The following is a 24,416-nucleotide window of genomic DNA, read 5'->3' as shown; positions in this document are numbered from 1 at the left end:
AGTCTTGCGCCGTGTGTATGGGAGGCACATGCTCCTCCTCGCCGCCTCATGTCCCTCTTTTTTTTTTTAAGCCTTAAAGTTTTGGATTTTTTTTCTCCTCACCTTATCTCCTTCCTTCGGCAGTGACTGTTCTCCTCCTCTTCTTCTTCCTCCTCCCACCCAAATTCCCAGCTTTTATTTCTTTTCTAATGGGTTTGCACACATTATTTGCTTTTACATTGATTCCTATGGGAAAAATTGCTTCTAGTTACACAATTTTCTACTTAAAAAACCTGGTCACAGAATGAATTAAGTTCTTAAGTAGAGGTACCACTGTAATTTCCTAACTTGCACATCACTGCAAGATGTAGGAAATTATTTTATCCAGATCTGTTTTGTCATGGATTGAATAAAATGTAGTGAATCTCACTTAACAACGCTCTTGCTTAGCAACCAATTGTGGTCATAAGTCTATCTATCTATCTATCTATCTATCTATCTTTCTTTCTTTCTTTCTTTCTTTCTTTTTCTTTCTTTATTTCCTTCTTCCCTCCTTTCCTTTTTTGTCTGTCTTCCCTCCTTCCTACCTACCACCTTCCTTTCTGTCTGTCTCTCTTCTTTCTTACCATTTTTTCTCTCTTACTGCCCTCCTGCCTTTCTACCATCTTTCTTTTTCTTTCTATCTGTCTTTCTTTCTGTCTGTCTGTCTTTCTAGCATCTTTCTTTCTAGCATCTTTCTTTCTGTCTTTCTTTCTTTCTTTCTTTCTTTCTTTCTTCTGTACAAATATTTTATTTAAAAAGCAGATTGCTTTGGATCAAACCAGACATGTGTACTGCTGTACAAATAACAGAATAAATTTTTAGGTCTTAAAATAAAGTAATATACACAGGACTACGGGATGCTGTAAAAAAAGTAATTCTGATTATGCATTTTAGATAAACCAGTTTCCCAGAACAAATGCTCTAAAATGGCAGAACTAACTGACAAAGGGAGGAGGACTGCAAGGTATATCTACTTATGTTTGTCTTGCTGAGCAACAGAGTGAGTCAGCAATTAATTCAAAATCATGTTCGATGAGCATTTTCTTGCACCATATGATTGCTAAATAAAGTTTTCCCTTAATTTTAGATATAACCAGGGCCGCCATCAGGAATTTTGGGGCCCCATACAGCCTAAGTGTCTGCCCCCCCCCCATTTTAAAACTATTTTAAGTCGCCGAGCCACTCCATCCCCCGGGGATCATTTCCCGCTTCACGCCAAGCGAGGCGGTCCCATAGGCCAGTGTTTCCCAACCTTGGCAACTTGAAGATATCTGGATTTCAACTCCCAGAATTCCCCAGCCAGCGAACGCTGGCTGGGGAATTCTAGGAGTTGAAGTCCAGATATCTTCAAGTTGTCAAGGTTGGGAAACACTGCCATAGGCTATTTCAGGAACCGGGTTAAGCCGATTGTGTGGACTCATCCAGGAGAAAGAAAGAAGCGGGAGCGGTGAGGGAAAGAAAGAGCCTCCTGGCATTGGTCAGGCGGAGCATGGCTTATTTACGGCTCCTTGGCACTTCTGCCTTCTTGGAAGAGGCCTTGTTGACAAATCCATGTGCTTTCTAGCGAGGGGAGAGGGGAGGGGGATCCCACACCTGGCAGCCACTGGCAAAGAGCTGGAAAGGACGAGGGGAGAGAAAAAGCAGGGTACCAGCAGTCGGGCAGGTGTCTTGAGGGGGCACTCCCATCTGGAAGGAAGGGAAGAAAGGCGAGGGCGAGCTATGAAGGAAGGAAGGAGGAAGGAAGGAAGGAATGGTAAAAGGGGTGATCAAGAGAGGAATGGGTGAATGAATGGACGGAGGGTGGGAAGGAAGAAAGGAAAGAGGGAAGGGACAGGAACAGAGGAAGGGTGCAAAGAAAGCCAGGAAAGGTGTGAAAGGGGAGAGTAAGAGAGGAAGGAGTGAAAGAAGGGAGTGAGGGAGGAAAGAAGGGAGGAAGGAGAAGGAAAGCAAGAAATGGAGGGAGGGAAGGAAGGAAGGAAAGAAAGAAAGAAAGAAAGAAAGGGGGAAGGGACAGGAACAGAGGAAGGAAGCAAGGAAACTTATGAAAGGGGAGAGTAAGAGAGGAAGGACTGAAGGAAGGGAGGGAGGGAGGGAAGAAGATAGGAAGGAGAAAGAAAAGAAGAAATAGAGGAAGGGAAGGTAAAAGAGAGAAAGAAAAAGAGCAAGAAAGAAAGAAAGAGAAAGAAAGAAAGAGAATGAAAGAGAAATAAAAAGAGAGAGGGGGAATGAAAGAAATGAAAGGAGGGAAAGAAGGAGAGAAAGAAAGAGAAAGAAAGAAAGAAAGAGAAAGAAAGAAAAAAGAATGAAAGAGCAAGAGAGAGAGAAAGAAAGAAAAAGAAAGAAAGAAGGAAAGAAAGAAAGAAGGAAAGAAAGAAAGAAAGAAAGAAAGAAAGGCAACTCCAAAGAAAGGCTCACTGAGCGGATGCATGAAAAGAGGGACCTGGATCTCCACTTGCCTCCCCCTCGCGCTTACCTGCTCCCAGCGCCAGCAGCAGGAATGCAAGTGAGCAAGCCGGCGCCCGCCCAAAAGAAGATATTGGCTCCGGGCGGCGGGCGGTGTTCACGGCCCCCCGAACCCCCGGACCAGCACCTCCGGAGGCCGAAAGGCGCGGCTCTCTTGCCCTCGCAATCCTCGGGGGGACACAAGACCGGCAGAGAAGCCGGCCGGGTTCAGCCCTCTCCCGGCTTCCTCAATTCCGCTTCCCCAGCAGCGCGGCTTGGCTTCCGGAGGGTCGAGACACCCCCGCGGTGACTCCTCCTTCCGCTGCTGCCATCGAGGCTCCCTGCCTGTCTGCCGGCCTCCCTGCCTTCTTTCCTCGCGGGGGTGGGAAGAAGGTGCGGGCTGCTGTCGGAGAAGCTCCGCAGAGGCAGAGTTCGTCGCAATTGGGGTTGGGGAGTTTTTGGCGGGCATCGCCCCCCCCCCCCCCCATTTTTCAATTTGGCCGGGCCCCTGACGCCACTCCCAGTAATACCGGTCTATCGGCGGCCCTGGATATAACATCTGAATAGTAATGACTTTTTTAAAACACTGGCAGGGATCCACATTTTTCACCCCATTCAATAGAATGATTTCTATGTCAACTATAATTTTAAATGTAAGACTATGGAAAATCAAGTAGAGCTTCCTGAGTGCATAAAGAAAAAACAAAGTCTCATTAATGGTTTCAGAGGTTAATTAGTTGCCTTTTATAAGAGCATCCCCTGCTTTATCTTTATGCCCCTGTGGTTGATGGAAGACGGCACATGGGAATTGGGGGAACACCCCCCCCCCCACACACACACAATACAACTCCTATGGCCTTTTCACTACAAAGGCAAAGGCAAAAAAGTCCTACTTTTTGTTCCTGCTTTAATTTTATCCTCTTCCACCCTGATTCATCTGGAAACGAATTCAGGCATCTTCTGCAAGCACCACTTAATTCTGGACCAGGATGGGCAAAGTTGGCACTTCTATGACTTGTGGTCTTCAACTCCCAGAATTCTTGAGACAATCATGCTAGCTCAGGAATTATGGGAGTTGAAGTCCACATGTCATAAAAGAGTCAACTTCACCTACACTTGCTCTGGACTGGGATGGGAAGTAGGAAAGAGGAGGAGGAAGAAGGCTGGGAGTGGGGAAGCATTCACTGGCTAACTAGCTGGCTTTCTCGCTTGCTGACTCTGACTGGCTTTCCTTCAGGGAGCCTGATTAAAGGAAAAAGAAAGAAGAAAGGAGAAGGGGCGAAGCCACCACTCAGGAGAAGAGGAGGAGGAGAGTGAGAGAGATATCAAGAGACAGAGAAAAGGAAAGGTTTTGTTGAGAGAGCTGCAGCCCTTGCTACGGGAAGGTTACAGAAACTAAGAGATGAGCAGGCTTTCCCAGGAATTTGCAAGTGAATGTGTGGGAGGGATACTTTGCCTGGAAGATTCGCTCCTCCTGCTCCTGACAAAAGGGGTCTCTGTGCTTCAAGTCCAAGGTAATAATCAGCCCCATCTGCTCTGCTCATGGTAAATAAGACACAGCCACAACAACACCACTTTCGGGATTGGTAGTTTGTTTGGGGTTTGTTGTCAGGTGGAATGGGGAGAGAATGGGGAAAATTTTTTCTGAAATCTTTAATTTCTCTGTTTCTCCTTCTCTCCTCCATCCCCCCTCTCCCACCAGGAGACTGCAGCACTTTTCTCCTCGTTCCATCTATTGCCAGGTGACAAATTAAAGGGTGAGCAGCAGCAACAGCGACATTTGGCCACAGCCCAGACTACTTTGGCACAGCTCTCCTTTTTTCCCCTGCTTCTGCTGATGCCATCTGTGTTCCTCGCTTTTTTCGTCTTTCCTCCTTCCTGGCCTTGGGAGGTGGCTGCGTGAGGCTGGAGGATAGCTGGGCAGAAGAGAGGGAAGCTCGTCTGAGGCCAGGAAGGGGGAAAGAGGAAAAAAGTGAGGAGCGCAGATGGCAGCAGCAGCAGGAGGGGGGAAAAGGCGAGACCAGCAATCCCAGAAATGACTGCTGCTGGTCAGCTGAAGCTGCACACACGGGTTCATTTCTGCCAGTGGAACAGCATTCCACGCTGTCCCCCTTGTTGCCCAACCCTGATTATATCTATATCAAAGGTGCTTTTTCAAGAGGAAACTGGACTTTTCTGTTTTTCTTTGAAGATGTTTTGTTTCTCATTCAAGAATCTCTGATTAAGAATCTCCATAGACATTGTACCTGTAGGATTAATATTTCAAATAAAGACGGGAAAGGACCATTCAATCTTAGACTCTTTCTCTGAGGAGCTATCATTCTGAGAGTGAACAACAACTAGCAATTGGGTTTCCTTGCCCCCATCACCCTATCACTTTAAACACACACCTTCCCAGGAAACCAGAAAAAGATTGAAAGGGGAATCCTTGTTTCACTCTAGGCCTGACCAAACACTGAAGAGAAACAAATGTTTAGGAATCAATAGCTAGAAGTTACTTTTATCATTACTTTTTACTTATGTTATGTTTATACATGTTTTGTATAGCCTCTACATGTTTGGCAAACAAACAAACAAACAAATATTTCAGGCAACCTAAGGAGGATGATAAAAGCCTCCCAACCAGGACTGAAACAAATAAAAAGCCTTATCAAAAGAAAGTAAGTTTCTTAGGGAGGGAGGGAAGGGTGGGAGGGAGGGAATGATCCCTTTGAGAGGCATACGAATCAAATCAAATAATCAATAAATAAGAGTATGCTAATGTAGTGATCTTCCAAAGCAAGCTCAGAAATAGTAGTTATTGTTAAATGACTGAAGCCTGGTAATTATTTTATTGCTACTAAAGTTATTCAGTTGTTGGACCCTGTTCTGACTTTAGTTTCATTTATAGATTGTAAAGTATTAATTCCAATGGACTAGGTTTAGTTTAAATAGTTACAATCAATAAAACAAGTATATGGGTTCTGCTTGCTAATTTTTGGACTTTGGCCCAACTATCCTGCTACAAGAATTTTGGATTACAGCTGGGATATAATTTTTGCTTAGAGTCATATAGCACATTTATCTTTTTAGAGAGAATACAATATAAATACTTAAGGGATTTATTTCAAATCACACAATGTGTTCCCAACATTATCTTATACCATAAACCTGGCAAGACAAACACTAAAATTCATATCCCCCTCCTATTGGCTAAAGTTACTTTTTTTTTCAGGTACAATGGTGCTGAGTAAGTGGTGATCTTTGGAATTCTGGCTATGACAACATTCTGCAATCAAAATTTGGGTATTTGGCAACTGGCTTCTACTTACAAGGTTGCAGTATCCCACAGGCATGTGATTGCAATTTGCTACCTTCCCTACCATCTTCCCAAAAGCAAAGTCATTTGGCAAATAGCAGGCCAGAAGCTGGATGGTGCAATGGGACACCCATTGGGAGATGGACAATTGTGGTATAAATGAAAGTCATGAAGACTTACCAGAGTGACTTGCAATGTTCCCTGCTGGCTTTCTTATTGACTTTGCTTGTAGGAAGCTGGCAGGGAAGGTTGCAAATGGCGATTGTGTGAGCATTGGATTAACCTTCGTAAATGTGAGCCAGCTCTCAAACTTCCAAATCGCAATCAAATGCCATGTTAGTGCTAAAATGGTTGGAGCTTCAAGGACTCATAATTACCATTAGTTCAGTGTCATCACGAGTTTTTTTAAAAAAAATATTTTTATTGAAATATTTAAAAAAGACATTACAAAAAGAAGAGTCATAAACATTACATATAAATAAACATTAATACAAATATGAATCAGTGTTTTCAAGTCGGTCAATATCCATATTTTAACATTTATGTTGATATATTACATATTTATACATTTGCACACAGTTTCATATAATATTCCATTTCTTCTGGTGGATTAGCTTTTTTGTATTCATTTATATCATTTTGTCCAGATGAAATAAAAATCTGAATCCTTTTTATTATTTAATTCCCTGGTTCATCGATCCATTTCTGCATATTTGTATATATTTTTAATTATTTCCTTATCTCCTGGTATCTCTGAGTCTTTCCATTTTTGTGTGTATGTGATTATTGCTGCTGTTACAAAATGTAGTAATAGATATTTAATATTTCTTGGACATGTTTTTCTAATAATATCTAGTAGAAATAGTTCTGGAGTGAAGTCAATAGGAGTTTCCATCATTTCTTGCAACCATCCATGGAGTTTCCTCCAAATATTTTTTGCTTTGGGATACATCCACCATGCATGAAAGAGGTGTCCTGCTTATTTTTACACTTCCAGCAAGCCTGATTGCAATTTGAATGTATTTTAGCCAATCTATTCGGGGCCAAAAGCCACTGATAAAACATTTTACATTGATTTTCTTTGTAAGCTGTTGATTTAGTTAATTTAATATTTCTATTCCAAATTTGCTCCCAGTCCGCCAGGAGAATATTATGGCCAATATTCTTGGCCTAGGCCAGGGGTAGGCAAAGTTGGCTCTTCTATGACATGTGGACTTCAATTCCCAAAATTCCTGAACTAACATGATTGGCTCAGGGATTCTGGGAGTTGAAGTCCACAAGTCATAGAAGAGCCAAGTTTGCTTACCCCCGGCCTAGGCAATCATTGACCCTTTTACAATTTCTTCATGTTTATCATATTTGCTCATACATTTGTATATATTAGATATTAATTTCCCCTCTGGGCCTGTAAGAAGTTTATCCAATTGCTGTGTTTGAGTGTCTATACTTGTCCTTTCAGAATCTAATAAATTGAATTGAATTGAATTGAATTTGTAGATAAGTCCACCAATATATATTATTATTTTGAGTTGCCAATTCTTCCCTGCTTTTTAATTTGCCAAATGGATCTAATTTTTTTTTAGATTTGACTGTTTTAGTTATGTCAATTGTATTTGAATACACAATGGTACCTTTACTAAAGAACTTAATTCGTTCCATGATCAGGTTTTTAAGTAGAAAAGTTTGTAAGTAGGAGCAATTTTTCCCATAGGAATCAATGTAAAAGCAAATAATGCATGCAAACCCATTAGGAAAGAAATAAAAGCTGGGAATTTGGGTGGGAGGAGGAGGAGGACAGTCCCTGCCGAAGGAAGAAGGTGAAATGAGGGGAATCAAAAAATATAAAACTTTAAGGCTTAGAAAAAAAAGAGGGACTCTGAGGCAGCGAGGAGGAGCATACACCTCCCACAAATCCATACACTGCACCAGAGAGAGAAACCCAGGCTGGTGAGAAGGGGGAACCTCCTGCTCCTTTGATCAAAAGGCGGCTGCTGCTGCTACCTCTTCCTTCCCATGCTGAAGGACTCCCCTCTCCTCTCGCTCGCTTGCTTTGTAGCCAGCGCCTTTCCTTCACTGTGGTGACTCCTTGGTTTGGTTGAAGCCGGGGCAAAGCGCCCCTTTTGCCATTCCGCGCCCAGACGCTCTGGGAGGCAACCTCGCACCAGGTGTATGGGAGGCAGCATGAAGGAGTCACCATAGCAAAGTGATTTATTCCCTCTCCAAGTGCCCAGAGAAAGGAAAATGCTTCGTTCGCTCTGGACTGCCAAAGCCTCCCGGCGCAAGGCTGCCTCACATACACTGCCTCCCATACACTGGCTGCTGCTGCTGCTACCTGCTGCCTCTTCCTTCCCACGCTGAAGGGCTTCCCTCTCCTCTTACTCGCTCGCTTTGTAGCCGCCACCATTCCTTCGCTGTGGTGACTCGTCGGCTTCCCTGACCGAAGTGAGTGTTTCTTTTCTTTGGGTGCTGGCAGAGGTTTATTCCCTCTCCAAGTGCCCAGAGAAAGGAAAATGCTTCGTTCGCTCTGGACTGCCAAAGCCTCCTTGGGTGCCACTGAAAGGCTCCTCTGGTAGTGCCGAAAAGCCTGAGATGGCCAGGATTAAAGGGGGAATAGCAGAAAACTGGCTGGGCCTCCATGACGCTCTTAAATTTCCTGAGAAATTATTCCAGGCTTGGGTTCTTAAGTAGAAAATGGTTCTTAAGAAGAGGCACAAAAATCTTGAACACCCGGTTCTTATCTACAAAAGGTCTTAAGATGTTTTTAGGCAGAGGTACCACTGTATTAAAGCTTCCATTGTTGACAACCGATTAGGAATTTTCAGATAGTATTTTCGTTTGACTTCTTTCCAAGTGCCTAATAATGAATTCCTAATTAAATGTCTATTAAAATATTTTCAGTATCCCAAAGGTAGGCATGCCATCCTTTCTAAAGATCATGTCCTTCTAATTGTAGTATACATTTATTTTTAAGTTTTATCCGTTTTTTTACCCATACTAATGAGGCAGCCTTCTGGTATGTTTTCCAATCTGGAGGTCCGAAGCCACTTCTGCTCTTATCGTCCTGCAAATCAGATATTCTAATTCTCTTTTTTTCCCTTGCCAAATATATTTAGATGTTACTCTATTTAAATCTATAAAAAATTTGGAGTCTAATTTATTGGGGATAGTTTGGGATAGATACAGTAACTTTTACAGTAACTACAGTAACTGCCATCACAACTTTGAACAGTTGCTGAATAAAAGTGATTGATAAAGAGTACATTTAAAGCTGTGCCTAATTGCAATTAAAAATTGTTTAGCAAAGTGAAATTAATAACACTAATCTGGAATAAATGTGTTACATTTATAGAGAGTAAAAAATGATCGGGACTGGTAGTAGAAAAAAAACTATGTTGAATGATTGACAGCTATTAACTTACAAATGTATGCTATACAGAAGGTGTGAATTATCTTGTGCTTGGTTGAGAAATTTGCCCAGTCCTCTAGGTTGAAGGAGAAAAATTTAATTCCTGAAAATCCTGGTAAGAGAAGTGAGATTTGTGGATAATTTTTTGGAAAAAAAATAGCAAAAGACCATCATTTATCTCATCATATTCCTGGAATAGACACTCATTCCTACAAAGAAAGAATATGTTCCTTGGGAAAAATCTAATGCTCCTCTTCAAATATGTTGCTGGGGATTCCTAGAGGAGAAATTTATGTTTATTCATAATGGTAGTAGAAAAAAAAATAACGCCTGTAAAACATATAGTGATAATAAATGTTCAAGCCCTTCATGGCATCGGACCATAATATCTCCGGGACCGCCTCTTGCCGCACGAATCCCAGCGACTGGTTAGGTCCCACAGAGTTGGCCTTCTCCGGGTCCTGTCGACTAAACAATGTCGTCTGGTGGGACCCAGGGGAAGAGCCTTCTCTGTGGCGGCACCGACCCTCTGGAACCAACTCCCCCCAGAGATCAGAATTGCCCCCACCCTCCTCGCCTTTCGTAAGCTCCTTAAAACCCACCTCTGTCGTCAGGCATGGGGGAATTGAGATATTCCTTCCCCCCAGGCCTTTACAATTTATGCATGGTATGTTTGTGTGTATGTTTGGTTTTTAATAAGAGTTTTTAGCTATTTTAAATATTAGATTTGTCATACACTGTTTTATTATTGTTGTTAGCTGCACCGAGTCTACGGAGAGGTGCGGCATACAAATCTAATAAAATAAAATAAATAAATAAATATATTATATGTTGTGATTCAGCCTGAGGCTCCTCAGGGACCAGCTGGATCTCTGCCGGATCCATGCCCAGAGGAGGAGGACAGTGAACAGGAGGGGGAGGATCAGGCAGACGGGGGAGAGGAACGTCAGGAAGAGGAGGAGGGAGAGCAGCCTGAGACCCCCCGGGGGGGGGGCTCTCCCCAGCTAGTAGCCTGGATTCATTGGATGAAGACACACAGGCTATAATAGACATGAGGCAGCGCCGTGCAGCTCAAAGAAGGGACCAATTAGAAAGGTATTTACATCCCTGAATTGGCAACAGCTGGGTTTGGGTGTGGTTCTCCTCAGCAGGGTTGAAAAGGGAGGCCCGTCCTTACAGTCTTGTGGAGAGTTATCAACTGGGAGTCCTGTGACCTTGCTTCGATTCTTGGCGTCTCTGATCTTGGCTTGTGGCCTAGAAGTCTGGAAGACTTGGGGGAGGCGTGGGTTTTATTATCTCCAGCGTTGTTTTTGCCAGAAAGAATCCTGTTTTATTGCCTGGCCTTCGTGAAACCTCTGTGAAGCTTCAGAGTGTTCCTGTCTGTAAGAACAGTTTTTGTTACCTGTGTTTGCTTGGAATTATATAAACTGCATTTGCTTTTTACCAGTGTGTCTGGCTACTCTTTTTGGTTGGTGTTGGCTTCTGGGGGGACCCAGACAGAACATTATATACATTACCTGATATTTAGTACACGTTATGGTACTTCTCAGCATAAATAACAGGAAGAAATGAACCATTTGGTAATATTAACAATTCCATCTAAAATGCTATTTGATTAAAGAGCTGGTCTGGGGATATATAAACAAAACTGAAAATGAGGATGAGAGTGTGGAATATAGAAAAAGACTTAATATTTTTAGGAATTTAGGAATAATTTATGACAGGTTCTAGGCCTATAGTCTGTTCAACTTAATTTAAAACCTCCATATCATGCCTTTCAAAACAAAAGTTTCTCAGAATAGCCTTTTGTGTCTACGCCTTCAAGTCAGTTTTGACTCCTAATGACTTGACTTAAAGGACCACCTATAGTTTTCTAGACAGGATTTTGGAAACAGTTTTTTCATTGCTTATTTCCTCAGGCTGAAGAGAGTGACTGGCCCAAGTTCACCTGGCTGGCTTAATTCCTAAGGCTTAACTAAAACTCAAGGTCTCCAGGAATAGTTTTAATTACTTCATGTATTTTATTTTAATTATTTATTTATTTATTTATTTATTTTATTTATTTATTTTATTACTTAGATTTGTATGCCGCCCCTCTCCGAAGACTCGGGGCGGCTCACAACACGTGAAAACAAATCATAAATAATCTGACAATTTAAAATATTAAAGATTTTAAAAAGACCCCATATACTAACAGACATACACACAAGCATACCATACATAAATTAGACATGCCCAGGGGAAGATGTTTCAGTTCCCCCATGCCTGACGGCAAAGGTGGGTTTTAAGGAGTTTACGGAAGACAGGAAGAGTAGGGGCAGTTCTAATCTCCGGGGGGAGTTGGTTCCAGAGGGCCGGTGCCGCCACAGAGAAGGCTCTTCCCCTGGGGCCCGCCAACCGACATTGTTTAGTTGACGGGACCCGGAGAAGGCCCACTCTGTGGGACCTAATCGGTCGCTGGGATTCGTGCGGCAGGAGGCGGTCTCGGAGATATTCTGGTAATTATGTAATTGCCTACCAAGTACATCTAAATTATATTAAAGTAACAAAAATATCTTACAATCCCCAAGGCATGTCACAAATTTTGAGTACCCCTAATATTTGGAAACAGACAATTGAAAAATTTGGCACACCCTACATTTATAAAGTAGATGATGGATATTTACTTCATTAAAGTTAATATATATTCTTGGGCTCACCTTATTACAATGTATAGACTAGTGTTTTTCAACCTTAGCAACCTTAAGATGTGTGGACTTAACTCCCAGAATTCCCTAGCAGCTGACTAGGAAATTCTGGGAGTTGAAGTTCATCCAGTTTAAAGTTGCCAAGATTAAAAACATTGGTGCAGTTCTGTTATATTTGCAAGTTGTTAGAATAAAGGTGATCGCTGATTGGAGCAGGGCGACCAATAAGAAGCCCGCTAGTTCTATCACCAAATTTCTACTTCTTGAGAGAGAAATTCTTCCTTTACAGTTTCCCTTCCCTTCCCTACAGTTTCACGTCACCGTTCTTAGGCATACCCAAGCAGGGCAGCTAAGTTAGAGTCGTTGTTTTGGATTCTAGTAGCGCAGCTTCTCCGTTGCTATGATAGCAACGGTACTATTAGTCGTTGCCAAGGTACCTTCTCGGCCCTTTTGTACAGAGCTTAATCATTGGTTCTAAAAAGCGACATTAGGGAAAAGGCGCATTTTGATTGGTTCCTGGATTTAAGGATTTGATCGGTCGGCGGACTGAATCTTTTTATTGGGTTTAAAAACAAGCATTGATATAATTATTACTGCAAAAATAAATTGTAAACGAGAGCTGCCACGGTGTGAGCACTGACACTCCAAGCAGGTGAGTGATAAGAACAACGGCCGAAGAGCAGCGATGTCCTCCTATTCTGTGCAAAAATTGGGGAGGAGAGACGAGAGGAGCTATTGTGCTCAAACCCCTTGACCCCCCCCCCCCCCCCGAGATCAGCTTCGTGTTTTGCGATTAGTAGGAAAGGCGCAGAGATTGTGTTGCCACAATCAAACAGCGCTAGCCGTTGTTCAAAATCCCTTTACGGCCCGAGATTTAGCGTCGGCGCGTGTGAGACAAATGTGGATATGCATGGACAGAGTGTGTGTGACTTTTCTTTTACTGAAAACCAGCAACAGCTCTGAGGTATCTTTAAACATTTGTACAGGCTTGACAAATAAATAAATAAATAAAATATAAATAAACAAGAGCTGACTTAACTGAGCTACAATAAGTTTCTTTGGAAAACCCATTCGGCCAAGTAAACAAGGCACACAGCGTCCTCCGTGTTATAATGCAGATGGACTCAGGTCAGAAAAGATAAACGTATATTGTGTATAAACGAGGACCACAATTTAATACATAAGGAGTACAAGCTACCATTTTTATCAATTGTATTTTAAAAAATTGGGTGGGGGGTGTGCTACTCTTTAAAGCTTTCTCACTTATTTCTTTATAGGAGACCTATAGTGTAGATTTGCAAAAACCCAGATAACTAGTTAACCACATGGTGTGTGTGTGTGTGTGCAGTAGTTAGTAGTAGTAGTAATAGTAGTATAAAATTTATTTATTTGTATTCTGCCTTTATTGTTTTTACAAATCAGATGATGATGCTAGGAAGCTGGATCTACTTGATTCAGAACTTAACAATCCAAAAGCAATTAAGTTTGGTTTGCTGAATGTTACCTACTGTACCTTACAGTGCAGTCTAGAATATCACATCTATTTCTATAAGTATATATACCATATCAGTAATTGAGCTTGACTAATTTCAGGAGCTAAACAGGATCAGCTAAGCAGATGCCAAACAAGTGGTGAGTGCCTTGAAAAATCTAGGACTGTTATACAGATTGAGAAATCAAACATAATAAGAGACAATAACATTTCTCTTTCCTAACACTGCTAAAAAAAACTAGATTGATGCAACTATCAGAAATCAAACTTGACATTGAGAGTTCTCTATCCCTGGGAACTTCTAATTTTATTTATTTATTTATTTTGTTCAAGACGCAATAATACACAATGAAGGTTATAAATAAAGGTTATAAATTTAAATGCATGAATGGATATGGAAGAACAAATACAATTAGAGCACTGTAGTATTACTTTATAACTCTACCATATGTTTCTGTTTATTCAAAAATACATTCTACGGAAAGGGGCGGCATACAAATCTAATAAATAATTAAGATGTATAAAGGCTTTGGTCACTTACACATATAAATGATTGCTTCCTTATTTACAGAGCGAGGAGGAACTTTGTACATAGAATGTTGCCTTTTAAAAATATGTGATAGGTATGGCCAATAGTTATATATATCTTATGAAGACTGTTGACATTTTTCTCCAGAAATCAATGACAGAAGATTTTACATTCAAACTACAAGATCTGTGCAACTAGTTCTGTACTCTCCACATTTAAATTCCTTGCGGGCTTGTTCCAACCCCTGGTATGCTGCATTAGAAACCACTTCTCAAAATGGAGAGGTATCTTAAAATTAACTGATGAAATGAAATTCTATGTGTTGTAATGTTTAAACTGTTAGATTAGGACCTAACAAACATGGGTTTTAGGCTGTATTTATATAGGAAAACATGCTAGGAACATTTTAGCGGGTTTTTTTCCAACCTAGCCTATTTTCTGCTAATGGCAATTATTGTAAATTTAAAAAGATCTCCAGGTGAGTTTCCTTCTACTCTTAAAAGAAAAGTAAAATCTAAAAATAAAAATAAAATAAAAGCTGATATACTACTTAAAATTCAAAGATAGAATAAATTCTACTTAGATATGATTTCATAATCTGCTATTTTTAGCATAAGTTTTGTTATATATTTCTTTTTCAACCAGCTGTTTTTTTCTTTCAATTGCTGAAATTCTGTTCACATTGTTCTTCAAATATCCACAAACCAATATTATTTTTTACATTTGTTTCTTTTAAGAATTAATTCTGGTGCCTTAATGGTATAAAATGCCTGATCAACTCAAGAAGGTGAAGACCAGAGAAAAGGCAGCAGATACTAAACCTCAAAGGTATAGTACTTTTCATTAAATATCAGCAATATCTCCTGCATTTATACCAGCTGATAAATAAAGTAGTCTGAACATTGTGTTACATGTTTACTGTTTCTTTGATCACCAAGTTTGACATAGCTGTGGCTGACAAGCCTATGTAAATGTGGACAGAGACAGGAAGTCATAGAAAGGTGCCCTGGAAAGATATTGTTTTCTACAGAACAGCATGGATAAAATTGCATTCCATAATGATATGGTAATTATGTATTGTTAACATGTATATAATTTATTTCCTCCTAGGGGTTATTCTGATCTTAAAAGGCTTTTGGCCTTTCTAAAAGTCCAGTCTAGCAAGCAAAAGGTACCGTATATACTCGAGTATAAGCCGACCCGAGTATAAGCCGAGGCACCAATTTTTGCCACAAAAACTGGGAAAACGTATTGACCCGAGTATAAGCCGAGGTTAGAAAATGCAGTGGCTACTGGTAACTTATAAAAATGGAAAACAATAAAATTACATTAATTGAGACATGTTTTATAATATTTATTTTAAAGAAAACCAGTAAACTAGCTCTGTAAATTTAAAAGAGGGTAAACAAATTAACAATATTAACAATAAATTAAAAAGTAAAAAAAGTAGCTCGATCAGGAACAAAGCTAAAACCTAAGAGTTAAAATCCTTCAAAACTGGATTCCTTCTCATCATTAATTGGATTTACATTATTGTTCTGTTTTTATATATGCTGTGAGCCACCCTGAGTCCTTGGAGAGGGATTGCATACAAATCCAATTAAATAAACAAACAAACAAACAAACAAACAAATAAGTGTATCCAAAGAAGAGCTTCAGCATTAGCTGCTGTGAGGTTATCAGCATAGAAAACCAAATAGATAGATAGATAGATAGATAGATAGATAGATAGATAGATAGATAGATAGATAGATAGATAGATAGATAGATAGATATAGATAGAAAGATAGATAGATAGATAGAGATAGATAGAAAAATAGATAGAAAAATAGATAGATAGAAAGATAGACAGATAGAAAAAGAATTCCTGTCTAGCTCTGCCTCATAACACATTATTAGATCCTATCCAAGCAAGGACAGCAACTACCACAAAATACCATTTTTTAAACAGTTTAAATCCTTTCAAAGGAGGGGGAGGAGAATCTGACAGCAGGGGGCCTTTTTAATCCGACTCACCATTGCAAATGGCTGCCTTCTTTGCTTGAGGCAGGGAGAGGAACTACGGCGTGCCAGAGGGGACAAAAGCTGGTGCCTCCTCGCTCTGGCTCAAGCAATGGCGCCCTCGTGTGGTGACTTTGTCAATGACCCGAATATAAGCCGAGGCTGTGTTTTTCAGCCCATTTTTGGGGCTAAAAAACTCGGCTTATACTCGAGTATATACGGTACTTCTCCCAATTGCTATAATTTGACTCAATGTTTAAAAAATTGCAAATCTTGTACAGTGAATTCCATGGTTTCAATGTGCTTACAAGTTCCTCTAATAAATGGAATGAATTGCGTGGAGCAAACTCAATGAGGTTTTCTAAATGTTTATGTTTTGTAATGAATTATTTTGTGGTTTTTGTGTTCTATTTGCTTTTGTGTTGTTTTGTTTGATCATGAGTAAAAGATTTTCAGAGTTTTGGATAATAATTGGATAATAATATCATTTTATGTCTGTCTTGGGTTTCAGTGCTTCATATTTCTAGCAGAGCAGTTTTCATTAAACATTTTGTAAAATATAAGGTAGTGTAAATTCCAAAAACACTAATTGAACTAGAAACAGATTTTAAGATACAATATTGCTTAGATTAGATTAAAATGGATTTGTGAAATAGATCCATGAGTGAAACAGAGACCTACTGTAAATATTTGTTATACTCACAAGGGATTACATAAAAATACAAGGGATGGTAATGATCTATTGATTTTAACTCTATAGCATAAGATTAGGTTATTTGAGGGAACACCTTTCCCCAATCACATCTACTCTATCCCACGAAGTCTGACAGGAAGAGCAACCTGTGAAACTTGATCACAAAATATACTATATGATGGGACCAAAGAGAAGAGCCTTTTCTGCCATACCATCTGCCTTTTAAAACATCATTTCTCTTGAGGTCAGATAGGCCCTGATCTTTGTAATCCTTTGGAAGGACCTAATGTGGTCAGGGAGCTTCACAGTGGCTATATTTCTAGTGAAATTGAATGCATGTCCCACAATTATATTTTTATGGTTTTTCATGGTTTTTGTTATGCTTTTGATTATTTTATTGAATTATTTTTTTGTTTCTAACTCCATACACTACTCAGAATTATATGAGCAAGATGAGCAGCTATATAAATTTATGAAATACTATATGAGTGTAAGGCACACTTTCCCCCCCTAAAAGACGGTGGAAATGTTGGTGTGTCTTATACACCAAATACAGTGGTACCTCTACTTACAAACTTAATTCATTCCGTGACCAGGTTCTTAAGTAGAAAAGTTTCTAAGAAAAAGCAATTTTTCCCATAGGAATCAATTAAAAGCAAATAGTGCATGTGATTGGGGAAACCACAGGGAGGGTGGAGGCCCTGTTTCCTCCCAGGAGATTCCTAGAGAGGTCCCACAGAGGCTTCTCCCTGTCTTTTCCAGTTACAGTTTTGGAGGCTCGGGTTTGTAAATGGAAAATGGTTCTTGACAAGAGGCAAAAAAATCTTGAACACCCGGTTCTTATCTAAAAAAGTTCATAGGTAGAGGCGTTCTTTAGGTAGAGGTACCACTACCTCTATGTGCCCTGTTTTTGTGAAAAAGGGGGCAGTTTTTTGCAAAAATGGGGCAAGCAAGAATCCCCCCCCTTTTTTTAAAATGGTGATTTTTGCCTTCCTGGAGCACTCTGCAGGCCTCCCAAACACTCTGATCCCCCTGTTTTTCTCAAAAATGGGATGTGTAAAGGGTTTGGGAGGCCTACAGAATGCTCCTGTGGGCCAGGGAAGGCAAAACTTTTTTATTTGTTTACCTCTTCAAAATCTTGGTACATCTTCTCATCTGGTGCATCTTATGGTCCAAAAAATACAGTAGCTTTCAGATTTTCAAGCCATTAAGCCCAGACCATCTGACAAGAATTGTTTAGAGTTTTACATTGTGAAGGTGTAGTATGTAACTATATAGTCGTCATGACGAACCTATGGCACATGTGCTAAAGCTGGCACACAGAGCCTTCTTGGCTGATACATACTGTCACCCCAGATCAGATCTCCATAGTGTTTCTTTTGTGAGCTTCTGTTTCTTGCAAATAATAAAACAGAAGCTCATGAAATAAAAAGATCTTACTTCTTGCCATGATGCTAGTGTTGGGATGCCCTGCCTCTCATTGGCCAGCCGGTCTTTGGATCTCTGCTGCACAGGCATGCAGTCCAAACATGCCCACATTTGCACATATATGTGCATGTGCACATTCATTCATGCACAGGTTTTCATATGCACAGGTTTTAACACATCCGCACACCTTTCAGTTTGGGCATGCACACGCATGCAGTTTGGGCACTCAGTGTCTAAAAGGTTCGCCATTACTGCTATATAGTATTTTGTCCCCCCAAGCCAATTGGCAGCCTTCAAAGCAAGATTCTAAGTTGAAGTTTATTGAAGTTGCTGTCTTCGTGCTGCTCATCTGTCAGTTAAATTATTGGTATTTTTCTCCAACAATCTAAATTGTGTTTTTGTGTATTTCTTGGTGTCTGTGTGTAAAGATAATCTAAATAAATTTATTTTATTGATTGATTTTGTCCATTACACAATGAGGGTTATATTGGGTATACATATAGTAAATATAAAATGAAGGTTATAGAGGATATACTCATAGAAAAATATATCTAAGAAAGAATAGAAAAGAAATAGGAATAAAATATATCAATGAAAAAATAGAATAAATATAGGAAAGAAGAATGGTATAGGAGATATAGGAGACCAATGGGACAGGGGACGGAAGGCACTCTAGTGCACTTATGCATGCCCCTTCCTGACCTTAGGAATCTGGAGAGCTCAATCGTGGATAGTCTAAAGGTAAAGTGTTGGGGGTTTGGGGATGACACTATGGAGTCCAGTAATGAGTTCCACGCTTCGACAACTCGGTTACTGAAGTCATATTTTTTACACACAGGTTTGAAGCGGTTAATATTAAGTTTAAATCTGTTGTGAGTTCTTGTGTTGTTGTGGTTGAAGCTGAAGTAGGCGCTGACAGGCAGGACGTTGCAGCATATAATCTTGTGGGCAATACTTAGATCATGTTTCAGGCGTCTTAATTCTAAGCTTTCTAGACCCAGGATTGAAAGTCTAGTCTCGTAGGGTATTCTGTTTTGAGTGGAGGAGTAAAGGGCTCTTCTGGTGAAGTATCTTTGGACATTTTCCAGGGTGTTAATGTCTGAGATGTGATATGGATTCCAAAAAGATGAGCTTTATTCAAGGATGGCGAAAGTTTTGTAAACTCTGGTGAGTAGTGAGAGATTGCCAGGGCAGAAGCTACGTAGGATTAAGTTAACAACTCTTGAAGCCTTCTTGGCTATGTTGTTACAGTGGGCTTTGGCACTTAAGTCTTTTGTTATTAATATACCGAGGTCTTTAACTGAGTGGGGGTTATCTGCGATAATTTGATTATTCAGTTTGTATTTGGAGTTCAGATTCTTTTTCCCAATGTATAAGATAGAGCATTTGCTGGTTGAGATTTGGAGTTGCCATGTGTTAGACCACTCAGAAACAGGATCCAGGTCTTTTTGGAGAGTAGTTTTGTTATCGGTGGTGTTGAAGAGTTTTTCATCGTCGGCAAAAAGGACACAGTTGCTTATGATGTAATCACAAAAGTCATTGATGTAGAGAATGAAGAGCGTTGGTCCCAATACACTACCTTGGGGGACACCGCTTTTAACAGGGATGGGGTGGATATGGTGCTTCCTATTTTGACCACTTGTTGTCTGTTTGACAGGAATGCTGTAATCCAGCTGTGGAGTGATCCTGAGATGTCATAGGATTTGAGTTTTAGGAGTAGTTTATCATGAACCACTGAATCAAAGGCTTTGCAAAAGTCAATATAAATTGCGTCTATAGATTTCCCTTGCTCAAGATGAGTAGTCCATATATTTTTTCAGTGGAGGAGCTGCAGGTTGCAGGATAGTTTTTTTCTGAATCCAAATTGTTTGTTAGAGAGCAAATTATTCTTTTCTATATGGAGAGTAATTGACTTTGCATGGGACACAGCATAGTGATATTCGTCTGTAGTTATCGGCAAGAGAGGGGTCACCTTTTTTGAAGATGGGGATGACCATTGCTTTCGACCATAGCTTAGGAAGTGTGCTGTACTGAAGGATTTTTTGAAAATTATGCTTAGTAGTTTAGTTATAGCAGAAGAGAGCTTTTTTAAGAAGTATGCACATAGACTGTCTGGTCCGACTGATAGAGAAGGTTTGAGGTCACGTAATGCTTTTTCAACTTGGTCTTCAGTGAAGTCTGTTTGGGTTAGGTTGTGGAGAGAGTTTGTGGTTCGATTGATGAAATCGGGGGATGAGCCATTGCTGTTAACAAAGACAGAGCCAAAGAAAGAGTTGAGGAGGTTAGCTTTAGATGAATCACCATGGTATTCTTTGTTGTTGGGTCCTTTGAGAGGTGGGATAGGTCTAAAGGGGTTTTTTAAATCTTTAAATATTTTTAATTAATTGAATTATTTATGATTTGTTTTACACTTGTTGTGAGCCGCCATGAGTCTTCGGAGAGGGGCGGCATACCAATCCAAATAATAAATAAATAAATAAATAAATAATAAAGTCTTTGAGTTTATTGTTGACAAAGTTGTAGAAGGCTCGATTAGATTTGGTGCGTAGGAGGTTTTCCTCTTGTTTGCTGCAGTAGTTAAGGCATTCTGCTTTTATTTGATTGCAAATGCTTTTATATTGACTTTTGAAGTTGGCTACTTCTCCTTTTTTGTTTTTCCTCCAGAGAGATTTTTTCCTTGTTTGTAATTTTCTTATTGAGATGGGGAGGTTTTTTGTTTTGTTTGTGGTAGATGTTAGAGTCTGATAATAATTTTCATTTCGAGTAGAAATGTGTTGCAGAGGTCATCAGTAGTGTAGCATTCAGAGAATAGAGTTTGCCAGTTTAATGTTGAGAGGTGGGTTTCAATGAGTTCATAGTTTGCTTTTTTGAAATTGAATTTTGGTGTCACATTATTTGGGTGGTTCATAGTGTGGCTTAGGTTAAGACTGAAGTTTATCATGCTGTGGTTACTGTTGGAGAATGGTTCTTTTATTTGTAAGCCATATATTGCACTTTTGCTATTGCAGAAGATGATATCAAGACAATTATCAAGTCTAGTACTGTTATTTACTAGTTGGTCGAGATGCAGAAAGGTGATGGTATTATAAATAGCAGAATGGATGGGTTCCATGCTGCATTCATTTAAGGTCCAGTTAATGTGTGGTAGGTTGAGGTCTCCGAGGAAGATAATGGAATATGGACAGTTGATTGCCCACGTTAGTAAGGTAGATAATTTGTTTGCATGTTCGGTGTCATAGTCTGGGGCTCTCTAGCAGAGTAAGAAGCGAACTGTAGTATTTAGGGATAAATCACAGACAATAGTTTCATGTACTGATAAATCCAGTGCAACTTTGAAGTTTTTTAGATTCAGCGATTTTTTGTAGACTATGGCTACTCCGCCTCCTCTGCGGGATTCACAGTCTGAGCAGAAAACATGGTAGTTTTTTGATGTGATAATGGAGTCAGGGTGTTCTGTCTGGGTTCCCCCAGACCTCAACACCAACTGGAAAAAACAGCCAGACACGCTGGTAAAAGCAAAAGTACTTTATAGCTTGAAAAATAAACACAGAGAAAAAGCTGTTCTCCCCAACAGGCAGGCTAGGAGACTTTACAGCAGAGTCCTGATGTCCAGACAATACAGCAAACTTCTTGCTGGCACACTCACCACTGTAGAGCATAAGACCCCCACCTTTTCCCCCCAAGGTTTCAGTATTCAAAGTCACAAACCAGAATTCCAAGACGCCAAAGATCACAGCCAGGTCCCAAGACTCCCAAAGATAATACTCCACAAGCCAGGAAGGGTGGGTCTGCCTTTTAGCCTTTCCAGAGAGCACCACACCCAAACCCAGCTGTTGCCTCTTTAGTGCTGAAAGTACCTAGCCAATTGGTCCCTTCTTTGTGTTGCTCTTCTCTGTCGCAGATCGATTATTGCTTGTGCATTTTCCTCTAAGGAATCCAGGCTGCTTGCTGGGGAGAGCTCCCTCCCGGGGGCCTCTGGCTGTTCCCCCTCTTCCTCAGCCTGGGATTCCTCCTCCTCGTCTGCCTGCACCTCCTGTTCCTCATCCTCCCTCTCTGAGCAGGAAACCGACAGAAGATCAGCCGTTCCCTGAGGGGCCTCGGACGGAATCACAACACAGGGTAGGAAGCGTTTAGCCATGTTTTGCATATAAAAATTATATCAAAGTTGGAGGTGTCAAGTAGAAGGAGGAATTCAGACATCTTGTTGACTAAACCTCTAGCATTTAATAGTTTACATTTGAGATTGGTCTTGTGTTGAAGGTTGGTTTTGGGATGGTTAGAGGAAGTAAGGGGCACGCTTTCCTATTCTTTGTTTGAGGAGATAGGGATGACCATTTGTTGTTGTGGGGTGGTGGTCTGGTAGGTGTCAGTTTGTTGTTGTGAGGTGGTGGGTTTGGAGGAGAGGGATGGTTGATGTTGGATGTTAGACAGGAAGATGTAGAGAGGATTATGGGTTTTGGGTTTCATGCATTCTGTGCGGTAATCTATGTAAAAGTTTGTTTCACCAAGTTCATAGGGTCTCGAGTTCTGCCTGTAGTTTGCGAGAATGAATACGTTGGAGGAGAGAAAGATCTGGTCTGGATCTGAGTTTGTTGAAAGACTTGTTATTTCTGGCAATGTGGTTAATGGTCTTTATGAATTGCTCTTTTATTTGTTCGTTTTTGCATACCACTCTGTAAAAGCGGGGGGCTATTGAGCCATCATTATACCTATGCTCAGGTCCATTTCTAGTGACTTCCAAAATGTCTTCTGGGGCGATTGTGCATGTGAGTGATGAAGGTGGATGATGTTTCTTATTTTTGTTAAATATGATTCATGGTTTTCTTCAAGACCAAAGAGGATAGCATTCTGGCGTTTTTGTTCATGTTCCATGGCATCCTTGACTAGGTTAGGGATGTCAGTAGTAGATCTAGTGGGTTTTTGGAGTATTGGAAGTGGTTGAGGTTGGGGTGGTCCTGGTGGAGTGTAAATAGGTGGTGGTGAGGTGGTGAGTGGTATTTTGTTGGGTGGATTTGGATTAATCAGTGTTTGGATATTTTTCTCTATGGATGAAAGTCTTAAGTTCAATGCTTTCTATGAATGCGTGTTGGTTTTTGAAAAGTCTTGGTTCAATGCTTTCTATGAATGTGTGTTGGTTTTTGAGAAGTCTTGGTTGAATACTTTCTATGAATGCTTGTTGGTTTTTGGTGGATTCTTTTAAGGTTTTAAGCTCATCAGACAGACTGCTAAGCATATTTAGTTTAGGGGTGCAGGGTGAGCACATATAAAGAAATGAAGAGCTTGCTTTTTGAAAGGCAGCAATATGTAGCATTTTTTTATAAGTTTAACTTCAGGTATAGATTGGATTGGGCTATATATTTTCTGTAATTGATATTTTTATAATGCTTTTTATACTCAGAGTTGAATCTTTTGCAATATCTGGTTTGCCTTTTGTGCCTTTAGTATGAATGACAAGAATGAAAGGAATTTTAGTCAACATCCACAGCACAAGTTATTTCAAGATATCTTCACAGCTTTAGTTAAAAACCAGGTAAGCAGGTAAGAAATATAGACTATATGTATACTTGTTAAAGACCTGCAAAATTGAAGAGATTTGCAGTTTTTAATAGGAGGGTCCCCACAATTATTTATTGAATACAATGAAACTTACACACAAGAAAGAATTATGTTTTGTCTACACTCCGTATTTTTACATGTAATCTCCATCCCATTCTATGGCCTTCCTCCAGCGAGACACAAAGGTGTGAATGCCCTGTTGGTACACTCCTTGTTCTAATGGCCTCATCCTCTGTTCTTCTGTTCTGTTCTTCTAATGGCCTCACCCTCTGTGCCCAGTGACTAACCATGCTTCTGTCGACTACAGATTCTCTATAAACTGTACACAAACATTTGTGAATGTTCCTAACAGTTTCTTTCTCCACAGTGAGAAATTCAATGACAACACCCTGCTTGTAACATATATCACTTACAGATGCCATTTCAAAACACTGCTGCAGCTACGCTATCTGCCTGAAGAAACAGAAAATTTACACACACATTCTTGACAATTCAAATAATTGAAAGTTTTGCATTTGTACCATTACTTTAGGCTGAGGGGAAAAAAATATAGTGCATTACTTTCTGGGGGACCCTCATGTGTATATATGTGCAGAACACAAAAATGCAGTCAAAAAAGAAGAAAAAACTTCCTCCCTTCTCCAATGTGCTGCTGAGGAGAGTCCAACACTGGTCATACTTCAGTCTTATTGGTAGGGACTGAGTTTAATTTAAATATTTAATTATGCAGTGCCCCTAGTTGCCCCAAAGGGCTCAGTTTTAAAAACTCAGTCGTAGAATAGGGACGTTAACACAATTTTTCTTCAACTGTTGTTTTGATATTGGCTCATGTTGGACTCTCCTTTAAGAGATTTGTATCACA

The 24,416-nt window shown here is 40.2% G+C and overlaps 1 long non-coding RNA gene across 3 annotated transcripts in view; it reads left to right on the top strand.

Moving 5' to 3' along the window:
- The first annotated feature begins 14,027 nt into the window (after positions 1-14,027).
- The window catches only part of LOC139153404 (uncharacterized), a 31,240-nt gene continuing 20,851 nt past the window's right edge, over positions 14,028-24,416 (top strand). For 2 of the 3 annotated variants that reach the window (XR_011556817.1, XR_011556815.1), the window contains exons 1-5: positions 14,028-14,159; positions 14,613-14,703; positions 14,986-15,046; positions 21,900-22,117; positions 23,441-23,528. This is a non-coding gene — a long non-coding RNA (uncharacterized lncRNA). The remainder of the gene's footprint in view (positions 14,160-14,612; positions 14,704-14,985; positions 15,047-21,899; positions 22,118-23,440; positions 23,529-24,416) is intronic. The other variant, XR_011556816.1, reaches the window with a different exon arrangement.

Source organism: Erythrolamprus reginae, chromosome Z, assembly GCF_031021105.1.
Source record: "Erythrolamprus reginae isolate rEryReg1 chromosome Z, rEryReg1.hap1, whole genome shotgun sequence".
Taxonomy (NCBI): Eukaryota; Metazoa; Chordata; class Lepidosauria; order Squamata; family Dipsadidae; genus Erythrolamprus; species Erythrolamprus reginae.
Note: the sequence above shows the minus strand (reverse complement) of the source record. Positions and strands in the feature narration are given on the sequence as shown.